The following is an 18,188-nucleotide window of genomic DNA, read 5'->3' as shown; positions in this document are numbered from 1 at the left end:
TCCACCCGGCTTTCTTTCTCCTGCCCACCTTTGCCTCCCGCCCAGCTCTCCTTTAAGATGAGTCACACTTCCATTTACAGAAACTGCAATTAACGCCGTTTCTTTCTCGGGCGGAAGAGTTAAAGCAAACGGGGAGACCGGGGAGGGTGGGGAGAAAGGGGGGAAGGCGAGGAAGCGTTCAGGTGCTTTTCGCTGGGGACCGAAGCGGGGCGAGGGCGGGGCGGGCAGGCTCCTGTTGAATTTCGGAGAGAGGAGGGGGCGTTTCTTGCGGACGTCATTTGGGTAATTGTGGCAGACAGGAAGATCGGGAGGCTTCAGAACAGTAATTAGGGGCCTTGACAGTTGCTAGAATTAGGACTGGAAGTGCCATTTTTGAAGGTGTCCAAAAAAATGGCCAAAAGGAAAATAGATAAAGAGGAGGGGGGCAAACATCGCCCAACATTCAACAAGTGGCTTTTGTTTTTCTCCTTCAAGGAAAACTATTTCTAGCAGTGTGCAGAAAGATCCCTATAAAATCACCACTTTAGTTAGCTATTATGCTGATATGCCTTCAAACTATTTCTCTTTTTCTCTTTTCTTTTAATGTTTACAGGCCAAGGATTTAGACTTCAGGGTGGCATTCACTTATAGCAATGGGCAGAGGTACTGTAGATATAATAAGAGAAAGAGGTCCTCCGAGAATTAGATTTTCAGATTGCTGGAGACCTTGGGCTCAGACTGATGGTTTTACTTTTGGATCATTCCCTATTCAATGTACATATAATCAGAAAAAAACAAGGAAACTGAACAAGAAAAAATTGAATAGACATTGATAGAAATCTAGAAAGTTGAAATCAGTTAAAGAAATTGCAATGTTTGGATTATTGTACGGTAACTGAGAGCTTTAGCAAGATTCAGTTTATAACTTATAAACTAACAAGATGATGGAATAGAGGGCAACTATGTGGTCTAATCTTAGGAAGGAAGGATAATAAATTGGTTGGTAACTGCTATAAAGATTGGATGAAACATTTAATTATCTTTATTGTACAGCTTCTCACCTTTTTCATCTTTTTCTTAACTTTCTTTTATATATGTTCTTGCTGTATTAATTAAGTTATATCCAATCTTTTATCTTTTTATTTATGTAAAAAAAATTCAAAAAATTATATAAAGAAAAATATAGAAAATTTAGGAAATTGGAGAATGGGAGACACTATGAATGTGGCATTATTCTTTTCTGCAAAATTATAATTTGAAAATGACATCCACTTGAGTTAAATTCCATAAGATTTCTTTTTAAAAGTACAAAGTAATTTTTGATACTAATACATATTCCCATAACTCAGTTAGTTGTTATTCTGTCTAAGGAATTATTTGTGCTTTCCAATAAGAAGTATAGAGCACTCTAGCAGTTATTGCCAGGCACAAAGCCAGATGAATATATTTTCCAAAAATATAAGGTATAGTAATATTTAGTAAATAAATAGCAGATAGCCACCCAGAGTCATTAGATGGGCAATATAGAAATTCCGTGTAGAGTGCATTGCATTGAGAAAACAATGCATGCTTTGAGACATCTTATGCATAGGTCCTCTGACCCACTCCTACCACTTCCTCTTCAAACAGGAGTAATGAGCCAAAGAATATTACCTATTGGGTCTATTTGAGGGAGTATGACCCATTCAGAACCAAAGCCAAAAAAAACCTCTCTAGATCCAAGAGACCTCAAAACCCACAGCCATTTGGTCTTATTAGGGTTGAGTTTGAGTCCCCCCCACACACACCATCCCCAAATCTAAACACTCAGAACTTGACAGCATCACTTAGATCAGGGGTCAGCAACTCACAGCTCTGAAGCTGCATGTGGCTCTTTCATCCCTCTGCTGCCATTCCCTGTTGCCAGTGGGCACCACAATTTTGAGAGGAGCTTCCAGTTAGGGGGAGAAGCAGGGCGTGGCAGGAGACTTTATGGCAGGTTTTCCATTCAGCTCCACAATTGATAGGCTTTCAGTTAGGACAGGTAGAGGGAAAAGGATGCCACGCTAGGAGGAGACTCTATGGTGGGGAAACTGGACTTCCAGTTGGCTCCAGAAATGAACGGGGAGCTTCCAGTTAGGACCTTTGCAGCTCTTTGAGCGTTTAAGGTTGCGAACCCCTGATTTAGATGTACAACTAGATATCATCAGTATATTGATGATGCCAATGGATGACCCCACTACTGTCTCAGGTAGATTTTAAATGACAACAGAGAGTAAATAGAATATAGAGGTACTTCATAAAATAAGAGGTTAGTGCTGGACTTCTCACACTTCAACATTGACTGGGACTAGTCCTAGAAGAAGGAAGAGAAGCACCAGAACCAGCAGTACTTCTCTCTCTCTCTCTCTCTCAATGTCATGAGCTTATCCAGAAACATACCGTGATTGTTGGTATAGAAGGTTGCTAAGAAATCAAATTCCAGAAGGGATATACTACTTCCATCCTGGTCCCATGCCACAACCACAAGTATGACCAATGAATCTCAACACAAGTAGATCTTGCTTAATGATTGCCCTGCATAGTGACTTTTCAAAATTACAGCCCTGGCTGATTCTCATATATACACAATGTACCAACGGTCACATGATCACCATTTAGATCCGTCACAGCCTTTTTCTGATAAGCAGAGAAAAGGGAAAAGCTGGCTGTAAAATCGCAAGTGATGGTCATATGACATCTTGTTTAATGACTGGTGACTTGCCCATAATGATCACTATGTTTTGCTTAACAGCCATATCACTTAACCATGAAGTTGCCAGTTCCAATTGTGGTTGTTAAACAAGGATTGCCTGTGCTGTGCCCGGCCCTGAAATCTGATTGCCTGATACACTTCTTCATTTAAAGCTGAAGTATGATCACCACGTCTACAGCCTTCCACAAGGAAGAACAATTGTTGAACAGGCTGGAAATTATCTAATACGGTTGAGTCCAGTGATAGCTTCTTGGAGGCTCCTGCCTCCCTAAGTGCAGGAGGAGTCACACACCACCACCCATTCAAAGATGAATTCACATTATCTGGGCCCAGTCACATGTCATGTAGAACTAAGTGACAGCCATAGCTTTGAGTATTCTATCAACTTTCTTACAACTATCTTTACTTTACTTTACTTTTATTTAATTTTTATACCGCGCCCTCTCCCAGAAGGGACTCGGGGCGGTGTACAGTCATATTAAAACAACGATATAAATACATAAATATAGATAAATATAGATGGAGGAGGTAGCATATAAACTGTACAGTAATAATTAGAATTAAAATTAAATATACATTAAAAACTACCCCTAAAAAACTACCCCAAAATAGAATGTTTGCCAGGAGGTTAAAAATGGGACTATAAATCGGCTAGGCCAGCTAATTGGAACAGGTGGGTCTTGAGTTTCTGTCGGAAGGGGCAGAGGTCGGTAGTAGTTCTGATATCGGGGGGAGGTCATTCCAGAGGGTTGGGCCCATCACAGAGAAGGTTCTACTCCTGGGTGCCGTAAGAATCAACATTCTTACAACCAACAGAGTCTAACCAGTGGTGGGATTCAAAATTTTTTACTACTGATTCTGTGGGCGTGGCTTGGTGGCATGACTTGGTGGGTGTGGCAGGGGAAGGATACTGTAAAATCTCCATTTCCAGCTGGGACTCGGGAGGCAGAGAATAGATGGGGGCAAGGCCAGTCAGAGGTTGTATATACTGGTTCTCTGAACTACTCAAAATTTCTGCCGGTTCTCCAGAACCTGCTGAATACCACCTATGATTCTAACTATTCCCAGATAACATGCCACACTGTACCACAACTAATTCAACAGGATCTGCACAGTTGCAGTCCAGCTCAGAGTGAACCTGAAATATTTTATCTAACAGATGCCTTGAAAAATTCTCACAGTGGCTACAATGATATATGGGAATGCCCTTAGGAGACTACAGGAAGAGTTGCACAGTAAAGGACTGACAAGCAGCAGCTGAGTCCACAAAAGCAATAGGGGCATGGCAAATATCTCAGACTTGCAAGTTTGATGTCAGCAATGCAAGGCAGTCCAGACAAGAAGCATGCCAGAGATAGTAGCCCTAACTTTATCCTAAGGTTACATTAACAGAATCTTACAAGTCTGAAAGTACATCTTTCCCACATATCATTACAGGGGTCCTTCAAAAAAATGTTTTGATCCTCACTTCACAGAAGAAAATGAGTTAGCAATAGGACTTACTCCAGGACTGTCAAACCTGCAGCCACACCCACGCCCAGTTTAGCAAGGGGGGGGGGAAGTCCCGATAAGTCACGTGACAATGCAAGTTTGACACCCCTTAGACTTATATACCTCTTGATTGTACTTTATTTTAGTTTACAGCACCAGCATATTGCCCCCAACAATCTGGGTCCTCATTTTACTGACCTCAGAAGGATGGAAGGCTGAGTCAACCTTGAGCCTGTCAGCATTAAACTCCTAGAGTGAGCAGTGAGTTAGCCTGCAGTACTGTATTGTAACCACTGCGCCACCACAGCTCTTAAACTGAGCCATCTTAAACTTGGCCATCAGATGGTAATCCATGGGTGCAATCAGAATGGAGACATACTATGTTTTCCCACTGTCTTCACATGATGCAACCCTTAATAAAGGGATTAATATATCCAATATTTTAATATGGTGGTTGATTTCAATCCACAGCCCTGGAAGTGGGATCAGGATTGGCTTGGAATTTCATTGTGATATATCCCCCCAACAATCATGGGGATATCCCCAGAATTACAGATCCAATGTACAAGGAAGGTTACATGTTGCTTGTTATTTATATCTAAGACTATCTGAGACATGAATGAGAGAGGGGCGAGGGGGAGGAAGAGGGAGCATAATAGTACAAAAACCATGCCCCCTCCCTAAGGTACAGAAATATGATCAGTGCCCTTATTGTACTCTCATGGGCCACACACATTGAGAAAATGTGTGCTATTTGAACAGGCATTTGGGGGCTGAATTGAGGGAGATGGATATGATTCTGGATGCTGTTTATGAAGTTGTCATTTTCATTATGATTTTTAGTATTGTATGTACTGCATAGTGTCTTGAGTACTGCATTAGTAACCTTATTAGATTTATTATTTGAATGAAATTGCGTGTCTTGTGTACTGCATTGGTAACCTTATTAGATTTATTATTTGAATGAAATTGCATAAAATCACTTATTTATTTACTGCTTTTATTGAGTAGAATAAAAATAAACAATACACAGAAGTACAAGAAATAAAAGTTTACATGACATGTATATTAACAGATACATATACATAAACACAAAGTTCTATAGAGGCATTGCAATGAACAGTAACCATGTGTCATTATAATCATCCCTAGCTAATTCAGGCTGATAAATGATTCATTCATAAGTTGCCAAGGGCATCAACTTTGCCAATCCACGGGCCATACGTTTATCTTTCCAGTGCTGAAGAATAGGTCTTTTAACTAAACATATGCCATTTTCTTTGCTGAGATATCAATTTCCCCATGAAAGGAATAATATGAACCTCTGAAAATATTGGAACTTCATTCAGACTTGAGTTAGTACTTGTGATAACTGCTTTCCTTTATTTATTTATTTATTTATTTATTTATTTATTTATTTATTTATTTATTTATTTATTTATTTATTTATTTATTTATTTATTTATTTATTTATTATTTATTTATTCCATTTCTATGATGGAAATATAGGAGGGGGAAAAATGGAATAAATTTAGGGCACTGTACAGTGGTCTAGGGTTCTGCTTTAGTTAAAAGCAGCATTGCAAGATATGTCCTGCCCCTTTGGAGCATGCAAGCAGCAGTGTAGCAAATATAAAAAAGGGCTTCATCGCACGAAACAAATGTAAAAAGGCTTGCATCACACCACTGCAACAGTGCTTTCCTCAGTCTGACCCACCTTATTCCCCCTTGCAGAGAATATTGATCCTGTACAGATATCTGTATGCAGCATTAAGCTCATCACATTTCCAAGAACAATTAACTCAAGTTTTTTTTTCTATATACATGCAACAGAATGCAATACATCCAAAATATTGTGGGTTTTTTTTTTTTTTGTTGAATAAAACTTAATCAAAGATCAGTTGATGTTTAAGTACTGATGTTAACTGTCCTTCCCATTGTCTAGGTAAAATAGAATCTGTAAGTAAATGAGTAAAGTACAATAGGATCAGCATCATAACTACACATTAAGAGGCAGAAAATAAATCCATAGAAACAGCACTGAAAGAATAAAAGCCTCCAGTATATATAAATAACCCAGTATATAAAGAACAAGGTCTTTTCTTAAAAAAGGATTCTACAGAATTAAAGTGCACCTAAAAAAAAGCACTTAGAAAAATATTTTTAGTAAAAGATTTAAAAACCACTTTTTTAAAGGTTCCATTCTACATTGGATGTTACTGCACATTTTCTGCTTATACATATTCACAATTCACATATACAAACATGTACAGGTGGAATTGACATGATCTGTTTTCAGACGTGATAATTTTGCACTGTGTTTCAACAAACAAGGAACGACTGCTTTTGGGAAAGGGGAATAATTTCTTCAATCAATAATTGAATAACCAATAATTATTTCTAATATTATTAGAAATATATTAGATAATATATCTAACACATTATCTAATATTAAAATAATATCATTTCTAACACATCACCCACTGGCGGTAGCACAAACATTATAACAGAGATTATTTTAACACAATGATAAGAAAGACAGTGTTTGCTTGCATAAACAGAAGCCACAGAAATGGATAGTAATAACTGCTGATAAATGAGAAAAGCTGGAGAACAGTAAGTAATTTTTGTCTGGTTCATTCATCACACTAAGTCTGATTTAATGAATTAACTACATTTTCTTGAATAAACTGCAAATGGCTAAATTCACACAAACTCTAGCCATAGCCAACCAAACTGTATTATTTCTTCCTGAAAATCCATCCTGTAAAAGGCACAAAGCCTCATACTTGTTTAGATACATTTGAAAAATATGTTGTATAAACTGAATGTATAGAAGCTAACTTCCAGGCCAGGCTGGGTTAAATTAGCCTGTCACAGAGCCAATGTATAGATTTAAAACAATTCTTCGTCAGACAACCATGTCATGGAAACTATTGGCCCTGGATTTAACCATAGGCTCTTCTAACACTATCAATTGAGAGACAAAAAAGTGTTTCATCCACCTCTCAGTAACTCCTCAAACATGTAAGTTCCTAGGCTTGCACTAGCTACTGCAAGAAGCAAAACAAAAATGCTCCTAAGTATATCTGTATGATCCAAAGCACTTTCCCTCCTGTAAATTTGAAGTATAGCATAGCCCTGTTACTAACCCAGTTCTTGTCTTGGAGACAGAGTAAAAGTTCTAGAAAGATTCCACAAAAAGAGGGTCTTTCTAGGCATTCCCTATCTGTGCCTACTTCGATGTTCTCCACTTTCACTATCAAATAGAGGTGGAAATAAAGCAGAAATGAATAAAAGAGGAGTAAGACACCAGCACCCCCAATTTTTTTTATTTTACATTCAAGTGACCCTAATCACAGCATTTTGAATTCATTTTTCTTAATTTTGGGAGACTAAGAGATCATTCAACCATTAAGATAGTTAAATTCAGATAGTTCTCCACTTAATTGAGACCAGAATTTCCACTGCGAAGCAAGACAGTTGTCAAATGAATTTTGCTCCATTTTACAATCTTTCTTGCTACAGTTGTTACTTGAGTCACTGCAGTTAAGTTAGTAATATGGTTGTTAATAAGTGAATCTGACTTCCACATAGACTTTGCTTGTCAGAAGGTCACAAAAGGCGATCATATGACTTCTGGACACTGCAACTGTCATAAATACATGCCAGTTGCCAAGCATCTGAATTTGTATCATGTTTGACAGGGTGCTGCAAGAAAATGATCATAATTCAGTTTTTTCAGTGCTGTTGTAACTTTGAATAGTCACTAAGCTGTGATTGTTTTTGGCTTAGGATTCTTAGTAGCAGCTTTCCAAAGTCTAACTTGTTTGGCAACTTGTATATAAAACTGGTTTAGCATAAACCAACATATGCTGCACTATGCATAGAATAAGACTTGGTTCTCACTAGGACAGGAGCTGAACCTTTCTTGTTTTCTCTCTGAGTGTGTGTGTGTGTGTGTGTGTGTGTGTGTATGTATGTATGTATGTATGTATGTATGTATGTATGTATGTATAGTTTTGGTTTAACATACTGAATGAATCTAGTCCCTGGGATTTGTTCATTAAACTGTAGTTGAAATAAAATATGGAAGATTGTTTGATTTTGCCTACTTAGAAATAAGCATTGCTTATTTCATAATGACAAACTTCATAAGGGTTACAACCAAACCCTTAATCTCTGAGGATTAAAATATCCAAGAAAAGTTGTTTCTGAAGTGTTTACAGGTTTGTTTTCACACTTTGTTACTCACCATACTCCTACAGAGAAGGAACACTATTTATATTGTGTACTGCAATGGACAGTATCTCCCACTTACCACTATTTTTCTATGAATATTTTCAAGGCGTATTAGATTACAGCTCATTTAGTTAGCTGTATCAAACTACAACTTCCATAATTGGCATGATCACTGGCTTTCCCAGTTGGAGGACTGAGAATGTAGCCCAACATATTTACCAGGCTAGGGAAAAATGAAGCCAATTCAGTGTGAGAGTAATGTTCCCTCTACTAACTTGTTCTCATTCACAATGCATAAAGAAGGAAAATAATGCAAAATTTTAGAACGATGTTAACATGCTCTTCTACAAATTATTAGAATTGGGAGGATTCCTTGCATTCTGAATAAAATTATAGAATAGACTGTCCTAATCAAAATACCTAGAATTTGTTTAAAAATGAATACGTAGGTTGTGCTGTGAATTTTGCTCCTTTTACCAAATTCTTATAATTCCATTTTTTTAACTGAATGCCAGAATATATGGTATATATGAAATATGAGTGGACTGCTTGTAACTTGTGAGTAAATCGGAGGTATCACAGTTTTGTGGCCATTTTATGAGTCCAGGACTGAGGGTTGTAGGAGTAAAAATGAACCATTTTTACTCACAGTTATGAAGACAACTTTTTTAAGGACATAAAGCTGGACAAACACAATTTCTTAATCACTTTGTATTTACTTTTTGTGGTTGTTATTGTTGCTGCTGTTTTAGAAAGATTAAGAATATTTGGAATATTGTTATATTGCATTCGCCAAGTCAGCTGCTTTCTCCTTAGCGAAACAATTTTAAGTACAATTTTAAGGTTTTTGAAAAACATTGCTTTCTGGATTAAAAAATAAATTGAAGCATAGAATATTGATTTGATAAAGTCACCAGTGGAGATGAGCTTAGAATTATAATTTTAAACTGTTAGAAGAATTCATCCTGTGGGAAATGAGTAATGTACACGTAGGGTCTAAAAATTGCTTTCTTTATGTGTTGTTTAACAAAGGAAGATGAGAATGGTCAACTATGGGGCTTTACAGTTAGATACTCCACTAATGTAAATATGACAACAGCATTCATGGGGGAGGTGAAAACAGGCAAGAAGACAGATGCAGCATCATAATTCAAACCTCATCCCTTTTGTAGATTTCATGTACATTTAGAAAGGAAAGCACTTTGATCACCATGCCATGACCATGTCTCATTATTTTGACCTTCCCAGGGACCACTGCTGGTGACAGTGCATGTCTATATGGAAAAACATGTTTTCATCCATGTTAATACTTAAATAACAAATATTTTCACTTCATATTTATATATGCATTGTGAAAGAAACACACAAAAAATCACAAGTGCAGGTCAGACATCATTTTGGGTTTATACTGATTACAACAACTGGTTCTTCTTACTCAGAAACTAGCAATTAATTGGCAAAGGTCACTTTATACCAACCATTTATTTTTAAATCACTCATAATGATAAATATTTGGAGTTCTGTCAAGCTACATAGCCATTGTTTTCATAAAGTACTACATGTATGAATAGAATGTCAGCTTTATGTCAACCATTCTTAAACATTTTATTATGCAATGTGTGGTCCCAGTCAAACTGCTGAAATGCAATAGTAAGGATGTTTCTGAATGCCTGTTTTTTAACATGGGGCATATATAGGAAGGACCACAAATAATAAAATGTTTTAAAACAAAAGTCTTGCACCACTAACACTGCAGTATTCTAATCCGCTATTTACTTTGTACAGTTTTTATTGTACATTTTCAGTGCTTAAAAATTGTATTCAAATATAAAACCTTTTCATCTCAAACTACAGCCCTGTAGCGTTGCTAATGTCTCTCTACATAAACTTTTGTGAAGGCTTCAGTGAAAGAGGCATATCCTCTTTAAGAATGCTATAAAAGCCCAGTTTTATAGCTTAAATGCTTACTCAACAGGCCACATTTGGAAAACAATTTATATCAGTAAATGAAACCTGAAGGACTATATGTCTGAGAAGCATTTGGTAATCTGAAACTATGTTAAATTGACATAGTAAGCATGATTGGATATTAACAAGGCATATGGCAATTCTCCAATAAATAGAACCAAAATGAGACAATAAACAATAGCCAGTGAGTTGGTAGTCTTCTTTCCCTCTGGCTTGGTTTTAAAATTTTGTTGCAGATTGTCAATTGGTATTTCCTGGAAAGAGTTGTTTCCCCCCCCCCCCAAATTGCATCAATTTGGTGGTGATGCAATCATGGTCTCAGCCAACACATCCAACAAAGTTACACCAGTCCATATATGGAAGCAAGATAAGAAAAATAATATACAGGTAGTTCTCGACTTACAACAGTTCATTCAGTGACTATTCAAAGTTACAGCAGCACTGAAAAAAGTGACGTATATTTTTCACACTTACACCTGTCCCCGTGGTCATGATCAAAATTCAGATACTTAACAACGGACTCATATTTATGACAGTTGTAGTGTCCTAGGATCATGTGATCACCTTTCGCTACCTTTTTTAAAAATAATAATTTGATTCGTTTGTAATGAAGCGTACAAAGAAAATGCAAAAGTAAATAATAGGAAAAATAGTGAAGGAAAAAAGGGAAGAGAAAAGGCGGGAGAGAAAAGAGGGAAAAGAAAGAAAAGGCATTGACCCTAATCCTAACCCTAACCTTTTGCTACCTTCTGACCAGCAAAGTCAATGAGGAAGCCAGATTCACTTAATAACCGTGTTATTAACTTAACAACTGCAGTGATTCACTTAACAAATGTGGTAAGAAAGGTGGCAAAACTCACACAACAAATGTTTCACTTAGCAAAAAGAAATTTTGGGTACAGCTGTAGTTGTAAGTCAACAACTACCTATAGCAGAGGTGGTATATAGTCAGTTCTCACTGGTTCTAGTGAACCAGTAGCGGAAATTTTGAGTAGTTCGGAGAACCGGCAAATACTACGTTTGGCTGGCTCCACCCCCATCTATCTGCTGCCTCCTGAGTCCCAGTTGATCAACATCCCAACTGATTTGCTGGAGCTTCTTCTTTTGCCCTGCATAGGAAAAGGGAGCTGGGAAGCAGGTTAGTGGGGTGGGGAGGGAATGGGGATTTTACAGCATCCTTGCCCTGGAGTGGGCTGCAAATCAGTGGTAGGTTTCTACCAGTTTTACTACCTGTACGCTCGTGCGCATGCACAACACTTCTGTGCACACGCAGATGATTTTGTGTATGTGCAGAAGCATCCGGACAGAGGGGCGGAGCCTCTTGCTGCTGCCACTACCGGTTCAGTCAAACCGGGCTGAACCGGGAGCAACCCACGTCTGGTGGAAAGGGAGATTTTACAGTATCCTTGCCCTGGAGTGGGGTGGGGATGGAGATTTTACAGCATCCTTTTCCTGCCATGCCCACCAAGCCACACCAAGGAACCGGTAGTAAAAAAAATTGAATCCCACCACTGTACATGACATATTACTTCCAAGCTACTGCTGTTTAACTAAGACTAAATCAGGATTAAAGACGGTCTGAGTTTACATATTAAGCCAAATTGAAGTTTGAGTATCGGTATCAGAACCAATTTCGTTGTATTTATTTTATACAATGACAATAAAGACGACACTACTATAGTTTGGTATGTCACTGCGTTAAAATTGTTTGCTAGCCTGAACTGACTGAATTGACACTAAATAGTTAAACTGAGAAAGAGTTATTGCGCAGGTCAAAAGTCTTATCTGATAGTGATGTACTGCGCATGCTTCACACATTCCTGAGCTACTTCTGATCTTTGTCCGGCTGCCAGGAAAACTGGGAGACGGAACTGTTTTTATCAAAATGTAACAATTAGTTAGTTTCGTTTTATTTCCATTTATTATTTTTGTATTAAAAGTTTGTTTATTAATTAGAATATGTTTCTACAGAGTGTTTTTTTCTTCGCATCTTAAAGAATATGCTGTTGAAAACAGCCGCGGTCTAAGCCTCGTTTTTAGTTCAGGGTGATTTAATTCTTCCCCTGACATGGTATATAGTGGATAAAGGCACCAGGCTAGAAACCAGGAGACTCTGTGTTAAGCACAAAGTTAACTGGGTGACTTTGGGGCAGTTCCCCTCTCTAAAGTCTTAGAAGTGCAAACCATTTTCAAAAATCTTGCCAAGAAAACTGCAGGAACTAATCCATCTAGTCACCTCTTTTAACCTCTAGTTAAAATCAATTGGAATACATTTTTAAAAAGCTTTGTGTCTCAGCGAGTTATGTGAACACAGGCATTGTAGCTTGTAATAATAGATTATGATTCAGCTTTGTGTGAATTCAGCTAATTTTCTTATATTCAACAAATGGTAACTAAGGGATTGGTGATTGGTGATTATGCTTATTATGCTTAACAGCCTTAGTAACTATGCTTTCATGTCTGAATGACATAATAAATCACAGCATGCAAAACAACAAAGAAACAAAACATACAATTTAGCCCGAGGTGTGAACTCAGTCATTGCCCCTGTTTAATCATGGTTTATTTCTTATTGAATAAACCATAAATAAATCCTTGGATTAAAACAATGTGTGAAGCAGATCGATAGCTTACTTAGAAACTTAGAAGCCTATTCAACACAAAAGTTACAACCAAATATCTAAGCATAAGATTGTACTATAGGGTATAATTCTGAACACACTTATACTTGTTAATAAATCACATAGTTAAATTTAACTTGTGGCAATAAAAGGTCATAGAACTGAATTATAGGGTTGGATGTTGGCAACTGGACTCTGAGGGAGAAACTGAATGAAGCCCGGACAGAAGGAATAATTTAATTGGCATGCCAGGGGCAGAGGAAAACCAAAGGCATAACCATTCATACTGATTGGGGAATTCTGGGAGTTGACGTCCACACCTCCTAAAGTTGCCGAGTTTGAGAAATTCAGTTCTAAAGCATTCACACAGGCCAGGGGTATCAAACTCGATTTTATTCAAGGTTGTGTTTGACCTTGGGGATCATGGGGGGCATGGCCAGATCAAAGTCACTCATGGGGGGTGCCTGTGGTGGCCCAAGCACTCTGCCAGCAAAAACAGAGCCCTGGAAACGGGGCTGTTTCCAGGGTGGCCCTGCGGACCAGATCTAAGCACCCAGTGGGCCAGATCCAACCCCCGGGCCTTGAGTTTGACACCCCTGACATAGGCAGTATTAAAGAGTGGTTTTCACGGTGTAGAATCTTTAAGACCTGAGCTGGAAATATCTTCAAAGAATGATAATTGCCTTCCTTGTCATTGTATTTTGGAAAGCTTCGTGACAAAACAGGCTACAGGTAGTCCTTAACTTACAACCACAATTGAGTCCAAAATTTCTGTTGCTAACTGAGCTTTGGCCTATTTTACGACATTTCTTTCCACAGTGGTTAAGTGGATCATTGCAATTGTTAAGTTAATAACACGGTTGTTAAGTGAATCTGGCTTCCCCATTGACTTTGCTTGTCAGAGAGTCACAAAAGGTGATCACATGACCCCCCCCCCCAGGACACTGCAACTGTCATAAATACATACCAGTTGCAAGCATCTGGATTTTGATCATGTGACTGTGGCGATGCTGCCAAAGTCATAAATGTGAAAAACAGTCATGTCACTTTTTTCAGTGCCACTGTAATGTCAAATGATCACTGAACAAACTGGTAAATCAAGGACTACATGTATTAGGTCCCACATAATGGAAGCATTTTCGTGAGCCTAAAGGGAGGAAACATTTTGGGTGATAAGAAGTTAGTTTAAAGTTCCAGTGTCGTGCAGAGAACCTTTACCTAAAAATAAAAATTAAAAAAAAACCTTGGGAATTCTAATATATATGCAAATATGCTCTCTTATTTTTTTTTTTTTTTTTTTTTTTGCTTTTATTGCTATTAAGTTTTAATTATGACACTGTTAACTTGCTTTTGTTGTATTTGATTGTAAGCAGACTGAGGAAGAACTTGAAAAGAGAATAAACACCTATAAATAAATGGCTGAGATGAAATTGAATGAAAAATATTTTGGTATGACTTAATCTGCAACTTCTCCGGGAAACTGGAAATAAATATTGCTAAGCTGAACCTATAATTTGAAACATATTAGTTCTTTAGAAGACTGCTAGGGAAAAAAAACAATATTTGCATTTTCACTGATGCCTTCTCTTTCTGATATGGAAATCGTACTTCAACACCACTTTAAGGTGAGCTGCAATCCTCAAGGATCCCCCTTTGGCCCACTAAGTGCTCAGAAAGGAGCTTGATAGGGATATATTCTTCTCCCTCTCTTTTCAATTTACACCTCAGTTCAGTGTTGGATCTTTTTCATAATCTGGATTTCTGCACGCCTTAAACCAGCAGGGCGCAAAACAGGGTGAAATCAATTTAACTTCGCTACCCGTTTGCAATGTGAGCACGGACACATGCACAGGACCTTCCGCACATGCGCAGAGCGTAAACAATGGGACGTCATGATGTTTGTGTGGATGGGTGGAGCCTCCAGCTGCCACTGCTACCGGTTCGCCTGAACCTGATAGAACCGCCTGAATTGCACCACTGGTGCAAAACCCTTATACTCTTCTATATTAATGATGCCACCATAATTTCACAAACCGCTATGGGTTTGAAAAGAGCTATAAACTGCGATAGTTTGGCACTGCAGGAAAAAAACCATCTAAATCTTATTTTGAAAAGTCTGCATTTCTGGTCTTTGCTAAGAGAGCCATCTAGCAGTCTTAGTTGAACAGTTGAAGTACACAACTGTACTAGATTATAATTAGAACAGATTAGTGGATTGAAATATCTTGGCGTGTTTTTCCATTTGAAAGGCTCCTGGAATGCATATCAGATCATGTACATCCAGCTCTTTAGGTCTACAAGTTCTATTAAGTGTTTCTTTTATACAAGCAGAGGACAATTAATCCCTGGGGCATTAAAACATTTTGAGGCCAAACCACTGGCCCAAATCTCTTATGGTACACCAGTAGGAATTTATGCAAAGAAAAGTGTGCTGGAAATATAAGAGCCAAGGTGGCGCAGAGGTTAGAATGCAGTACTGCAGGCTACTTCTGCTGACTGATGGCTGCCAGCAGTTTGGCAGTTCGAATCTCACCAGGCTCAAGGTTGACTCAGCCTTTCATCCTTCCGAGGTGAGTAAAATGAGAACCCAGATTGTTGGAGGCAATATGCTGACTCTGTAAACCACTTACAGAGGGCTGTAAAAGAACTGTGAAGTGGTATATACAGTAAGTCTAAGTGCTATTGCTATTGGAAATAAAATTTGCAGGATCAATTCTCGTACCCAATGGAGCAACAAATGCACAGTTAAGGCTTGGGAGAGAAATGCCTGCAATCCAATTAAGGCCTTGGAATAGGAAAATAAACTACTTGATCATCCAACTACTGAACATCCAATTCCTCCCTGTCAGAATAACTCCTTTAATTTTAATACCCTGTTTCCCTGAAAATAAGACCTCCCTGGATAATAAGCCCAATCCGGCTTTTGAGTGTATGTGCTAAAATAGGCCCTCCCCCTAAAATAAGCCCTCCCCCCCAAATATTGTAGCACAGCAGCAGCCATGAGGTGACCACGCTCGCCGCCTCCTGGACCTCAAAAATAATAAGACCTTCCTGAAAATAAGGCCAAGTGCTTATTTGGGGGGGGGGGGGGTCAAAAGAAAATATGACCCTGTCTTATTTTCAGGGAAACGTGGTAAACAATTTCCCTTCTCCCTGGAAACAGGCCTAGGAGCAGAATTCAAAATTATATGGGTTTTCTGCGCCATTCCTAATTTCCTCAGGACAGGGGTGTCAAAGTTGTGTCGTCATGGCAGCAGCACGTGACATATCACGACTTTTTCCCCCTTCGCTAAACTGGGCATGAGCATGGCCAAAGCATGACGCACCCAGCTCATGGGCCGCGAGTTTGACAGCCATGCCTTAGGATACGACCAAGCCAAACAACTGCTCACTGAAAGAATAAGGGATATGAAATTTCAGCCTGAAATTATATATCCAATTCCAACTAGGTTGGGGCAATCTATTAATAGGCCTGACCATAGGCCTGATATCTTTATTATCTTTAAAATCTTACTTTCCCCAAACTGAGGATAGTATTTTTCAAAGCCAGGTATAACATATTATCTACACTACTGCAAGGTAGATACTCCAAAAACCCCATTAAACAAGGTTACCTGCCTAGATGGCGACAAGGAGATTGAAATCATTTTGCATGCATTATTACATTGTAAATTCTACAGGAACATCAGACCTGTTTGTTTTCCTCCTAATATGTAAATTTCCAGGAAGGCCAAGCAAGTCCTATGTGAATCATTTTCTAGAAGTTCAAAGCTGTTTATCACTTGTGAAGTAGCCAAATAATTACTTTTGTTTTATTTATCACTTTAGGATAAATACATACTAGCTAGCTTGTTTTTTAGATGATACATATTTTACTTCATAGATTATAAGTGTTAGCTTTATGCTTGCACGGGTAATTAATGCATGATTATAGTAGAGTTTGTCATATTTTATGTGTTATTTTATCTTTGTTATTCTAGTATCTTAGTTCATCAATTGGATTTCACTTTGGCTGCTGCTTTTTATTTATTTTTGTAAGTCCTGGACCAAATAAATAATATTTCATTTCATTTTCACCATAGGTGTGGAATTTCTTCAGGGAATCCCTTTGCCAGTAAATAAGCAAGCATATATTCCTATTCACCCCTTGCTCACCTCTTTTCAACTTGTTTCAGTAATTCTACTTTTTTCATACAGCGAACAGATGTTTGCTGACCAAAGAACCAATATTTCCTCCTGAGATCCTCAGTAGCAGCTCAACAAAAAAGTCACCAAATATATAGTCTTAACAGTTTCAGACATCATTCTGTCATGCACATCAGAGCCACAAATAAGCAAAGTAAAACTAAGGTCAATTTTGTGTGGTTTTTCTATTCTGTTGCTTTACTTGATTTATCTCTGTCCTGGGTAAGCACTCAAGGTGGATGACATAGGGGTGAGTACACCTGGAGTTCCAAATCTCCGTACAGCCGCCAAAGCTCTCCATTTCTCATTGTGACTCCCAGACTATCTTCTGACTGCATGATTAATGTTGATTCTCCATTATTTTGAGATTGGAAGTCTAGAAACCTAAATAAACTTTATGCAGTATAATAATACAAAGATTAGCCTTCACAGACCCAAAACAGAATTAACCTTACGAGCATGCATGCTGCACACACAAATATACACACCCGATCTTAGAAGATGCAAACCCCTGATAACAGGGGTGGGTTGCTACCCGCGTTACTGCCGGTTTGCAACCTGCACGCAACACGCGCGTGCATGCACTGTTCAATGTAAACAATTTACAGTGAATTGTGCACACGCAGTTACTAAAATCCAGAATGGTAGCAGCCAAGCAGCAGCAAGGAAACTGGTTCGGGGGCGTGGCAGGCCTGGGTCGCTGCCGGTTCTGCGACCCAGGCCGGAATTCCACTACCAGTTCAGGCGAATTGGGCTGAACCGGCAGCAACCCACCTCTGGCTGATAACATGATGCACTTGTAACCAGGTAGCATCATTGCTTTGCTCACTGAAGATCACATCCCAAACCATTATAGTGGCCTTTAGCCATAGAAAGATAGTCTCCCTGTTCTGTCATTAAAAGAGTAAATAAGCTGCAAAGTTTGTTAGCTTTCCCTGGAATTCTTAATTTTTATCATTCTGATTTTT

This window comes from Natrix helvetica (assembly GCF_964273705.1).
Source record: "Natrix helvetica genome assembly, chromosome: 1".
Lineage (NCBI taxonomy): Eukaryota > Metazoa > Chordata > Lepidosauria > Squamata > Natricidae > Natrix > Natrix helvetica.
This window is presented reverse-complemented; position numbering follows the sequence as displayed.